This window comes from Nomascus leucogenys, chromosome 8 (assembly GCF_006542625.1).
Source record: "Nomascus leucogenys isolate Asia chromosome 8, Asia_NLE_v1, whole genome shotgun sequence".
NCBI lineage: Eukaryota > Metazoa > Chordata > Mammalia > Primates > Hylobatidae > Nomascus > Nomascus leucogenys.
Genome location: NC_044388.1, coordinates 54011540 through 54024738, shown reverse-complemented (window position 1 = coordinate 54024738; position 13199 = coordinate 54011540). Strand labels below are relative to the sequence as shown.

The window sequence follows — 13199 nt, the reverse complement described above, 5'->3', positions numbered from 1 at the left end:
GACTAGGATGAGATCCATCCTCAACATCTCATGTCCTACTAAGAGAGACAGACCAGTCTAGAAGTAAGCATTAACACAATGTCCACTTCTTATTCAAAGAACTTATAGTCATAGATTATAGGATACTTTGTGCTTTTGAGATGATGCTTTTAATGGATTAATTATTCATTTAAAACAGAAGTGGAGGAAACCAAGGGAAGTCAGCTTACTACCTTATTATCAAGCATGAGGTCTGGATATAACCTGCGAAATCATTGGTGCAAGACCAAGCAGACTGTGGGCGAGCGATCCATGCCCAAGGCCTGGAAGCCAGCTCCTGGGATGACAGGCAAAGGCCTCAGCTCCCCTGGCAGGACCCTCGGTGTAACACCGGCTGCCTTGAGAGCATTTTCTAAGTGGAAATGAGTCAAGGGGGTCCACTTGATTCTCAGCCACTTGGATAGTCTTTGACTTCCCAGCCCTTTCTCTCCTCTCCAACACAGGGGAGTTCCTATTTTCAGCATGAAATTAGCATACAGATGAAACCATTTCAGGGAGCGTAGAATGAATTGACACAGGAGACATTAAGTTTTCTGTTTCTAAAATGAAAAAGTTTTCCTTTTTCTTTAAAACCCCAAAGCTGCCACTTAATTTGTGTTCAGATTGTACTTTCACTGCAGAGCTGCTAACAGTGGGATACTGTTCAGGGGGGCTGAGGGGGCCAGGGGGCCACAGATCTGAGCTGTGAACACAGCCATCTACTATGGGGCCATTTAAGCACCTGCAGGCCATGGCCCTGGCCAGCGTGCATCCATCCTTTCTGCCTGCAGTAAAGACACCAACGCAGCCCAGGCGCGCACAGTAGTGCTGAGTACATATTCCCTGGAGATCTACAGAGCAGGACCTGGTCCTGCTCACCTCCATGTCTGTCTCTGGCTCCCCTCATATCATTTCAAAGACATCTTCCTTGTTCTTTTGGACAGGATTTCTCTTCATCTCTCTTCCCACTGGAAAAATGATTCTAAATAGCTGGACTGGGACGAATGACAAATCTGCCATGGAGCCCGCGCCACCCCTTCTTCCACACCAACTTTTGTCTTTTTTTAGGTTTTCTCACATCTCTCCTCTCCGCTCTTTTAAGCTCTCAAGTCCTCTCCACTTTTTCTTTAGTGGATTGCTTCTGATCTCATCGAAACACATTCTCTGAGTCATTAACAATACGAGGCACTGAAGAAAGCTGTCTGCTGGTGGCCCCAAAGGCAAGCCCTGGCCAATGTCAATGTCAGGGCTTTTCAATTAAGGGAGCACAGAGCAGCTTTGAATAATGCCGCATCTTTACGGCAAATGATTCCATCCAAACAGATTTTGGGAAGAATTTTTTTGAAAGTTCAATCATCTGATCTGACTGCTAAATGTTTAAAACAGCTGAAAAGGAAAGAGGTTTTATTTGTGCCAAGCTGGCTAAGATACTCCCTACATCGAAGAGCCATTTGGTACCCAGGGGGGCTTGCTTTTAATGCAAAGGGAATGTCTATTGATTATTATATGTATGGGAAATGAGAATGTAAACATTCATCTGCTATAAAATCTTATTACTGTGAACCCTATTATTTTAGACATTGTGAAAAACTGGACATAGAATCACCTACTTTTAGAGTTGTATGTGACTAAAACAATAAGTGTTTCCCAAATGAAACTGCAACACGTGGAGGCAGCAGAAGGTAACAGGCTTCTGAAGCACCATCACTGCATCCAAGATGCTAACATAGAATTTATTAAGTACTTACTATGCGTCAGGCATTGTTCCAAGAGCTTTATGCAAACTAATTTAATCCTTACAATGATCATATGAGCTTGGGAGTATTATGTCTGCTTTATAGCGAAGTAAACTGGGGCACAAAGAAATTGTAAACTGCCATGGTCACACACGGCCAGCAAGTAGCAGGACCAGCATTCAAACCCAGGGATCTGATCTGAGAATCTTCCCACTTGACCACCGCACACACCAATTCTACATTGCTAGCTTCTTGATGAAGGGCCTAAAAATTGACTAATTTGCATAACTTTCTAAGATAATTATAGTTCCAATAAATAACTGAAAATAGAAGTTCATCTCTTTACACACATTTGGATGGATCTAGAGACACCTGTCCCTGAGTTAGTTCAAATGGTAAAGCCAGCAAGAGGAGTGGCCTTGGTAGGTAATGCCTCCCTCCAGGGCTTCATCCAGAGAAGGATCAGGGGAGGCTCCTTCCAAATGCGAGCGGCAACGTGACTGACGCTCTGGAAGCCAGCAGTGTGGGTGACTATTTCCACATTGCTGTTTGAGTGAGTTTAACATATAGCACAGAGGTGTCTTGAGAATGATTGTCGGATTTCATAAATTACATTCTGCTATTCATGGGGAAGTCCCTGCAAAACTAAAGTAATAACATGCATGTAGAACTGTTATAATAATATTGTCTACAATGCACTGCAAGGATGGGAAAATATAACAAATGAATGGAATAGTTTGTAATAAAAGAGCCGACAAAGAAAAAAAGAATGAAAATATCCCAACTTTCTGCATTTAAAAATACATTAGGTGGAAAACCCATGGTAAAAAGTCCATAAAAATTACAGTGGCCTAGATCCACGTCAAAGATAAGCCCAAGATGAAATCTAAGCAAAACAAGACAAAATATTTTTCCTTTTCTTTTTCATTCAATGTAAAATACCCCTTTGTCCAGTCTAAGGTCAACCCTGCTCACCCTCCTCCAGTGTGGGGTCCCACGATGTCTTACCTTCTGAGGCACACTGTACCACTCAGTATCTCTCCTCTGTCTCTCTCTCTTATGTAGTTACCTCTCCTACTCTAGTGGATCCTTCTACTGACTTTTACACACTCTGAAGTTTATTATACTTTTACAAAACTTCTCTTACTGCACACAGCCTTTCCAAGCATGGCCTTGTCTCTCTTCTTCTCTTGAGTTGTCTACTTACTATCTCCATTTCTTCTCCTCCCACTTCATTTTCAACCCACTCCAATCTTGCTTCTGGCCCCCTGAGTGATCATTTCTCCTCACAGTCACCAGTGACCCCTGTTGCTAAATGCAATGGCTTTTTGTTGATCATGTCATTGGCTCTTCAGTGATGTTGGCCGCTCCCGCCATCTTGAAACCTACTACCCCTGGCTTCCAGCGCTCGCACACCCTGGCTCTTCTTCACTCCGGGCTCCCCCATGTTCCAGGCAGATTTGCTCTCCTCTATCTGGCCACTAAGGGCCCTAGTTCCATAAGATTCATGCAAAGCCCCTCGCTCTTCTCACTCCATGCTTCCTAGTATACCTTCTCCATACTTCAGTTTCAAATACATTCTCAGTGAAGATCACTCACACATTTATATGCCAGTCTCCGTGTTTCCTGTAACCTCCAGACTGTTTCAAACTATTTGTGCAACATGTTTACTTCAGTGCCTCTAGTAAACCTCAAGGCCAATGTGTTCAAACCTAAATCTCAACTAGTTGTCTCCTTACCAACAATGGCAGCATCATCCATCTGGTTCCATAATCAGCATCATCCCTCCTCCTTCATGTTCAACCAAGTAGCAAGTTGTGGAAGTTTAGGGTTTTATTTATTTTGGGATCTGCTGAGTTATCTCTATCCCCTCGCCACAACCTCAGTTGGAACAACTTGTTGCTTGTGTAGCTGTGCTGTGGCCTCCCGCTGGTTCTGCAGCCACACTCTTCCCTTTCAGTCCCCCTCCATAAAGCAGCCAGAGTCACGTTTTTGAAAACCAAATCTGATCGCGTGACATTCCTTGCTTAAAACATTCCATGGGCTTCCTATTGCTCTTGGTAAAGTGAGAGATCCCCACATGGTCAAAAAGGCCCAGTCTGGTCTGGCCTTAGCCCCGTTTCAGCCTCAACACCATGCCTCCCACTTTTCTAGCCACACTGGCTTTCTTTCCAGGGCTCTGATCCATAGATTTCTTTTCCTGCCAGGGAGCTTTGCTTAGGCGGCTCCTTGGCTTTGAATGCTCTTCTCTCCCCGGCCTCACACTCGACCTTGACTCCACTGCTCACTGTTACTTTTTTTTTTTTTTTTTTTTTCTGAGACACGGTCTTGCTCTGTTGTCCGGACCAGAGTGCAGTGGTGTGATTATGCCTCACTGCAGTCCTTGACCTCCTGGGCTCAGGTGATCCTCCCCACCTCAGCTTCCCAAGTAGCTGGGACTACAGGCATGCGCCAATCATGCCCAGCCAACTTTTTAATTTTTTGTAGAGATGGGGGGGGTCTCATTATATTGCCCAGGCTGGTCTCAAATTCCTGGGCCCAAGCTATCCTACAATCTCGGTCTCCCAAAGTATTGGAATTACAGGCCTGTGAGCCATGGCGCCCAGCCTGCTCACTGCTCTTAAAGCATCACAGCTGTCACTCACATCTACATGTGTGATTATTCCACAAAAGTTAATTTTCCCTTTAGTCTAGACTATTGCTCTTTGAGAACATCAGCCATGTCTGCCTTTGCTTTCCATAGAGACTACCGGCTTAGTAAACAGTGGACATTCAACTGAATAAACAAATGCATGAATGAAAGAAAGAACTAATCAATGAAGGGAACAAGCAGATGGTGAGCCAGAGAGTGCAGGATTGGTGGATGGCATTCTCTTTGCACTCTATCATGGAGCACAAGACTAGGCCCCCCTCCTCTAAGCAATAACACAGGTGGGACTCAGTCTCGAACTTAAGAAAGAAAGTAAAAGAGGGAAGGGAGAGGAAGATAGTAAAGCGGGTTTCCCAACCTACTTTAAAATGTAAATGCCCCAAAGAAGGAGGTGCATTGTAAAGTTCCTTCGAATGACTAACACATGAAATACCTATGAAAACCTCATGAGGATTTAGGCAGGATGAAGTTGTGTCTTCCATGTACCTTGTCATGTTTATATTACAGTTCCTTTAACACATGTTTGTACCTTGTTCTTTATATGCTTGTCTCCTTCAACTGGACTATAAATTACTTGAAGGCAAGAACCATGATTTTTCTCCACTGGTATGTAGCATTTAAGTGACTCTGGTGTCCAGCATAGTTCAGGCATTCCTAAGTGGTTTTTGATGAATGACTTATAGATAGAAAAATAAATAAATGGATACATGGAGAGACAGGCATCAAAAACAAAAGCTCCCCACTTTACAACCATGTGGATGGATAAGAAGCTGAAACAGTATATACCAAAGGCATACCAGTACAGGGGAACAAGCAATGGGCTGAGAATCAGAAGATAATTATCTGCTCACCTGACTGTCACCTCGCTGTACTGTGAGTTCCTCAAGGGATGGCAGGGCCTTTTTTATTTGTCCTTGTGCAGAGTGAACGTGAGCTCTCTTCTCATCCCCCTTAATGTAGTTACTGAACGAATCAAAGTCTAGTCTAAGCCCCTGCACTAACGACTGGGGTTAGACTTGGCTGGAAAAGCGTTGTTTCTCTGGACTGAAAATGAGACAATAGCACTAGATGATCTCCAAGATCTTTTTCCCAGCTCTAACATTTGATGAATCCATAATTAACCATGTGAACAAGCAGAGAAAATCTGGGGACAGCCAGGGCTTAAGCAGTGGCACTAATCCCAGTGGGACACACATGACTTTGAAAAGCCTTCCATATCATAAATCATATGAGGTACTGCTAAGAACGGTAAAGGAACAACTGTAGTCCAGTGCGGGCAATGGGCATCAAAGTCTCCCAATACATAACAAAGCACTATCAGGAGCAATTGTAAAACGCAGGGGCGAACATTCGTGTTGGGGCGTCTGGCAGCTAAGGAGACAGTAATTCAAACAAAATATAAGCAGAACTTGAAATTGGATATGAGCATATATCAAATGTTTGCATTTTCAGGGTCTGTGGAAAGGATATTAAGCCATTTGACACAAATTTAAAATTATCCAATAACTTGTATTATTGGGGTGGGGGGAAAGATGCTTAATTTCTCCTAGAATTCATCTCCTTGAAAATTTCTATGACAGAAATCCAGTCATACATTTTGTTAACCATCTATCTAATTCTAGAAAAGATTTTCTTTGATGAAAAATTCTTGTAACTTCCCTCCAGTTTATAAAACATAAATGCCATCATGGCTATGACAATAAAATGCTGTGCCATATACATTTCTTAAAGAGGCGATGTATGAGTAGACATATAATGTAGTTTACGTAGTTAGAGTATACATGTATATACTAGAGTGCACACTGGTATACTCTTGGGACTAGAAGGGTACATTTGAATAGCTCAGTGGTCACCCCCTTGAAGTACCCATATGTTTTTGGAGTTTAGTTACTGGAGATAAAAAGTCTTTGAAAGATTATGTGTTAATGCTTCCAATCTCTGCTAAGTAATAACAATAACTTAATAATAGTAACAACCACCAATGTATATTGAGCAATTATTTTGTGCCAGGCACTGTTCTAAGTTCTCTTTTTTTTTTTTTGAGACAGAGTTTCACTCTTGTTGCTCAGGCAGGAGCGCAATGGCACGATCTCGGCGCAAACTCCGCCTCCGCCTCCGCCTCCGCCTCCGCCTCCGCCTCCGCCTCCGCCTCCCGGGTTCAAGCAATTCTCCTGCTTCAGCCTCCTGAGTAGCTGGGATTACAGGCATGTGCCACCACACCCAGCTAATTTTGGACTTTTAGTAGAGACGGGGTTTCTCCATGTTGGTCAGACTGGTCTCGATCTCCCCACTTCAGGTGATCTGCCAGCCTCGGCCTCCCAATCTAAGTGCTTTTAATATGTTATCTTATTTCTAATCTTCACAACGATTATGAGGAAGGCATTGTTTATGACTATTCCCCATGTCACAGAAGAGGAAATTGAAGTTGAGTAACCTTCTAACCAACACGGCTGGTGAGGGGTAGAACCAAAATTTGAATCTAGGCAATCTGTTTGTGGGCCTCTACTCTTAACGATGACTCAAAACTGTTCCTTTATAAACTACTGACCATAACAGAAATTTTTATTGGAAACTGAGAGTTATAAAATTGAACATCAATTTTTGAAAATGACTCTGTCCTCCCTTTCATATTCTCTGCTTTTAAGAACCGTTAATGCAGCCCAGGTTTTGTGTAGCTAAATGCATATAAATCTCCCTGGAACACTTATAAACCAAGACCCCCTCTGAAGCCAGAACCTCATTTAGCCAGGGCAGAGGATGCCAGAACAACAGACTTCCAGGACCAGTTTCATAGTCACTGCCTTCCCGCATCTTAAGAGTGGAAATCTCTGGGTCCCATAATAAGCAGACTTCAGTGATCCTGTAACAGGAGGGCAAATATTTCAATGATTTCCCGCATCTGATCTTCCATGCCATTTCCCATTCTAAGCTTGATTGGTCAATCTAATCAGTGCAGCAAAGTGGAAGAGATGGCTTCATTTCAACAAGCAATCTTTCATCTGGGTTTGTCCAGAGAAACTTAAACTCATAGGCCCTCGTTTAGATAAAGGCTTCCATCTTGAAAGATACAAGGACCAGTCTTCTGAACTGCGAGGGGGGTGGAAGCTGAACAATAATAGAGGGCACTTTCTATTATTTTTTTTTTTAAATATACATCCCACAAAAAGGGGATAAGGAGATAATAGTTGAAAAGAATTCACAAGGCCTTTATATATATTTTCACATATTGTGATACATATGTATATATACACAATGTATATACATATATGCATTACATAAGGATATGTAAAATATATTTTAGTATCTGTAAAATATCTGTATAACATTATTAAAGTATCTGTCAAATACAGATCAAAAGCCACTCATGTGACACTCACTGGACCACTAAGACATATACAGTATGGTTAGCCATCCACAAAATTTTCATTCTCACTGGGACATACCACATGGATGCTTAAAACAGCTGTGTCAAGGAACAAGGTTGGCCGGGCACAGTGGCTCACACCCATAATCCCAGCACTTTGGGAGGCCGAGGAGGGTGGATCACTTGAGGTCAGGAGTTCAAGACCAGCCTGGCCAACATGGTGAAACCCTGTCTCTACTAAAAACGAAAATTAGCTGGGTGTGGTAGTATGCGCCTATAGTCCCAGCTACTCAGGAGGCTGAGGCAGGAGAACCTCTTGAACCCGGGAGGTGGAGGTTGCAGTGAGCCGAGATTGCACCACAGCACTCCAGCTTGGGTGACAGAGCGAGACTCTGTCTCCAAAAATAAATACATACATACATACATACCAAAAACAAAGAACAAGGTTAAGGAGAAACATGGTCGAGAGTAGAGAGTTTGTTTAATGTCACTGCTCTGGTGCTCTGGGGGGTGGCAAGAATCAGAAGGTAAGTAAAAGTTCAGTGGACCCTGGAGCTCAAGCACATTTCTCACTCAGCTTATTTCCTCTCCTCTACGAACACTTCTAGTTCTAGGTCACCTGGTTGTGCCCGTGTGGCAGATGAGATATCGAAGCCAGCTACAGCTGATGTGTGTGAGAGGAGGTCAAAGTTTCCACAGCAAAGCCAGTGACAGGTTGGCACAGATAGGAGCTCTGGAGTTGGGGATAAAGAAGGCAAGAATCCACAACAAAGATGATGGCAACAGCAACAACAGAGGGACCATTCTCTTTCTTGTCTTCCATTGTACTTGGAGATGAAAGGAGAGTTTCCAAGAAAAATGGCGACACTGGTTTTTCTAGAGTGTCAGTGGTTCCCTAGGACGATACCCAACATACCTGGAGTTCAAGTCCAGTTTTCAGAGTGATAAGCCACAATCACTGTAAAGATAATTTAATCATTTCCCAACTGTTTTAAAGAACTGAGAGAAATTTTCTAACATTTATTACTTTATAACAAGGAAGTGAGTTATGTGTTTTGAAAACCTGGTCCATAAATACTCAGAGACAGAGATGGGGAAAGGAAACGACCGGCTGAGTTTTAAAAATGTTTAATTAGCACCTGTGGTAGGTAAAAGAATGATCCTCCAAAGACACCTACCTCCAATTCCCTGAAACCTGAGAAAATATTGCCTTACATGGCAAAAAGGACTGTGCAACCATGCCTAAGTTAAGAATCGCAAGATGGGGAGATGTGTATTGTCTGGGTACACACAACATAATCACAGGAATTCTTATAAGAGGGAGGCAGGAGGGCCAGAGTCAGAGAAGGAGACGTGAGGAAGGGGCCACAAGCCAAAGGATGCAGGGACCGCTAGATGCAGGAAACAGCAAGTCCATGGATTTTCCCTTAGAGCCTCCAGAAGGTGCCAGCCCTGCCAACAAGTCTGTTTCAGCCCAGTGAAACTGATTTCAGGCATCTGATCTGCAGCTGTAAAATGATCAATGTGTGTCGTTTTAAGCCACTATGTTTGTGGTAATTTGTTAGAGCAGTGATAGGAAACTTGTACAGCTACTCACTGCAATGAAAGGTGGGATCCTGGACACAAAAAGGAATGAAAAAAAAAAAATCAATCAAGCTAAAAAGGATTATTGCTCAAACACCAAGGAAAGAGAGGTTTCTCAGACCACAAGCTGGAAGCTCAAGCTCTATAGAGTTTAAGGAAGACAAAATTTGGCTAGAAATTTTTTCTCAAGGAGAGAAAAGCATATATGGTGGGCCCTCGAACAGCGTGGGAGTTGGGGACACCAACCCATCACCCAGTCAAAAATTCACATGTAACCTTTGACTCCCCTGAAACTTAACTACTCATAGCCTACTTCTGACCACGAGCTTTGCCAACAGTGCAAATGGTTAACACATATTTTGTATGTCGTATGTGTTATATACTATACTGTTACAATCAAGTAAGCTAGAGAAAAGAAAATGTTACTAAGAAAATAAGAAATACACATTTACTATTAACTAAGTGGAAATGGATTATCATAAAGGTCTTCATCCTTGTCATCTTCACATTGAGTAGGCTGAGAAGGAGGAGGTGGAGGAAGAGCAGGGGTTGGTCTTGCTGTCCTAGGGGTGGCAGAGACGGAAGAAAATCCACGTACAAGTGGGCCGATGAAGTTCAAAGGTGTTCAAGGGTCAACTGTAATTAAAAGAGAACCACTTCCCGACAGGATAGATACTGAAACCACCCACCGATGGGTCTCAGGTGCAGTGGTGTATGGGGCTCCCAACATACACAGCGAATATGTAAATACCCCTAACACGGTCTTTGCAAGGCCTGGAATCTGCCCTTGAAGAGTAGCAGGTCTTTGAGTCTTAAAGCTTTTCGGTGTTACACTCATCCTTGTTGAACATTCAGTTAAACCTAAGGGGAAGGGCAGTATCCTAACCCCAGAGGCAATTAATGCAGTCCAATCTATTATCCACAAAGGATGTATCAGGCTGACAACATCTTTTTTTTGGAATAAATCTTTTAAACATCAACTGCAGGAAAACATTTTTAAGTTCTGATTTAATCTCTCTAAGATGGTTATCAGTGAATACTGTAACAGAGATATTGCAGAAGAGTCATCCGACCCCACGGTCTGCCAGGAGGAAACCCATGGATGTGGCAGGTAGGGTGGTCCAGAAAGGATGTTATGTCCCATTAAAGCAGACCACACTGACCTATGACCTGGCTGGGATGGGGCAGCCCTGGTTTCCACAGAAGGTCTCTGCTCCTGCAGCTCCCCTGTGGACTTAGGGCCTAATGTGACTGCGATTCAATGGTCAAAGAGTCAGGGCAGAAGCTTCTGAGAAACACTGCTGACTCCACTAGCGATGTCCTGATGCTCTCAGAGAACCCAGGGTGCCACTGATACTATACGTACACACAGCACCCATGCCAGCCAAACTCCAAGACCGCCAAGGACTGCCCAGCATTATACAGGAAACTTCCGAATGCTCCTAGAAAGCAAGGTAGAGTCAGAGCAGGGAGATGCAGCCTGCCCTTCTCCACTATCCTCTTCCCTGCACTCCACGAAGGTGAGCTTTGCTTTGGTGCATCCCCAGGGTCCAGAGGAGCATCCAACACGTAACAGGCACTCAAATTGTTGAATGGGTAAATGAATCAATGAATGAAGGTTGGGGATGTGTTATTTTATAATTCCAATAGTACAAATCCCTCAACTCATGTCTGTCTCTTCCTGATCCCTGAAATGAGATGTCTTCCCCTCCGAACCCCCAGGAGGGGCCTGCTTGTTCCTCTCATACACCATTCTTGTAAGACTTGTGTTGTGGTCAGTTAGTTCTTAGGATTTTCCTTTTCAAAATAAAATGCAAAAAGCTAAGGGCTGAGCCTGCTTTACTCATCATTATACCCACTGCAGCCGGTCCAACGCCTTCCATGTAGTAGGTGCACAATAAATACTCGTGGGTCTGAATTGGTAAAACATTTTTTCTTCAATTCTTTTCGGAGCGATAGGGTTTGCATAGAAAACTCACTTGTATTACTGAGCAGAAGATTACAGTAGATCAGTGTACTTTTTTGTTAAAATCAGGTTGATAATTACCCCATAGTAGGAAGAACTGCTATAAAATAATAAGAGGATACTTCAGTAAGAGAATTCAGGTTCATTAATGTCTAAGGTTCTGCCAGAAATGAAAAACATTCTTAAATCAATTTATCAATATATAAACACTTGATATTAATGTAGATACATATGCATATATTTATGATTAGATTTACTAATTAATAGGCTTTCCCTATCTTTGAAGTAAGAAGAGATAAAAATAAAGTGGCATATTGCACTGAACAAACGGCGTATGGCATGCTTTATAAATATACACACTTTGTCTCTCTCTCCTGCATACACACAAGCCCCAAACTCTGCCTTTCAAGATACTGGCCTCTTGCCCTAGTTGGAGGTGGCTAAAAGGAAACTCTTAGGATCCTGGACACGATCACTGCCTTACAGACTGTCTGGGGCAGCTCCCCCATTACCTGCAGCCAGGAGGGCACCTTTGCTAGTGCCTCGGGAGCAGTCAGACACTGTCACTGTCCCTTCCCAGAGCCGCGGGAAGTGCTCTACCCACATTAGCTATGCCCCACATCTGGCCATTTGCTGGGCCTCGATCCAGGCACCCAACAAGGCCACGGACGGTAACAAGCACTCATCAAAGTCTCTGTCAACAGAATCCCCTGCTTTTCTGTCCTTCCCTGGAAGTTAGCAAGCAAGAAATGAAGGCCTGAAGGGCAGCCAGGCCATTCTGAGAGAGGTGAGCCATCAGCGGCCGCGTCACGCCAGGCTTTCATTTCTGCCTGGGACGGGAACTTGTCCTTTGAAAGAAAAAGGAAAGAGGAAAACTAACATTTACTGAGTTCCTAGGAAGATAAAACAGATTTATTTTATAACAGTACTGCCAGGTATTTATTCCGTTCTAAAGTTTAGCTTTTATTTTTATCAAAGTTCTACTTGCACAGATTCGAAGGGTCAAATAATTCTCAGGACTTTTCCTGAAAGACAGCAGCCCCCATCCCCTATCCTGCCACAGTCTGCCCAGACGGCCTACAGACGACCTGTTTTCAACTCTAGTTGGTTCCTTTGGTGGGTCTCTCTGTAGCTTTAAACAAGCTACTTTTCTTGCTACTTCTGGTTTGTTACTTGTTTTAGTTGTCGCCTCTGTATCACCAAAGAGAAGCACTTAGCTCTTTCATGCCTCACATCTCCTGCCCATGCCTGTGCCTGTGCTCCTCCCGGATCTTCCTGATGTGGGCATGCTGAGACTCCTGTCAGATCACCTTTCACACTGTTACCTGTTTAGGTCACTACTGAGCTCCACAGTAAACTAAGATGACTTCTTTTCTGTGCAACGTTCTGTCTCCCCCAGCTTTCCCAGCTGTGTTAACTTGTCATTAGCTTGGTTTCTCCTGTTGTCAAGGGGGTGAGGTGTGGTATGCTGGTTATGAGTGTGGACTGCCTGGGTTCAAATCTCAGTTTTGCCACTTACCAGCTATGCAATTTTGGACTAATGATTAAGCAATGAGTGCCTCAATTCCCTCACTGATAAAAGGAGGATAATGACTACTATCTAATAGGGCTACTATCAGGATTTAATCATTAATACATATATGCTTAGAACTGTGTCTGACACACAATGAACACTCAATAAATATAAGAGGCAATGGTTGTTATTTGGTTTGCAATTACTTAATCCTCCCAAAGCATCCCTGAAGCCTTCAGATCTGCTCCAGTCTGAACAGATCCCCCTCTGATGATGACCGCGCAGCTGAGGCTTTGGGATGGTTCTTGCCTTGCCTTTTTTGTTGCAACTCTTATTTCGTGGATCTTGTCTTAGCTTACTTCTCGTTT

General features: G+C 43.3%; 1 protein-coding gene across 1 annotated transcript in view; it reads right to left on the bottom strand.

Annotated features, from left to right (window-relative positions):
* FARS2 (phenylalanyl-tRNA synthetase 2, mitochondrial) overlaps positions 1-13199 on the bottom strand; it is a 512610-nt gene that overhangs the window by 100951 nt on the left and 398460 nt on the right. The gene's annotated exons all lie outside the window — the stretch shown is intronic.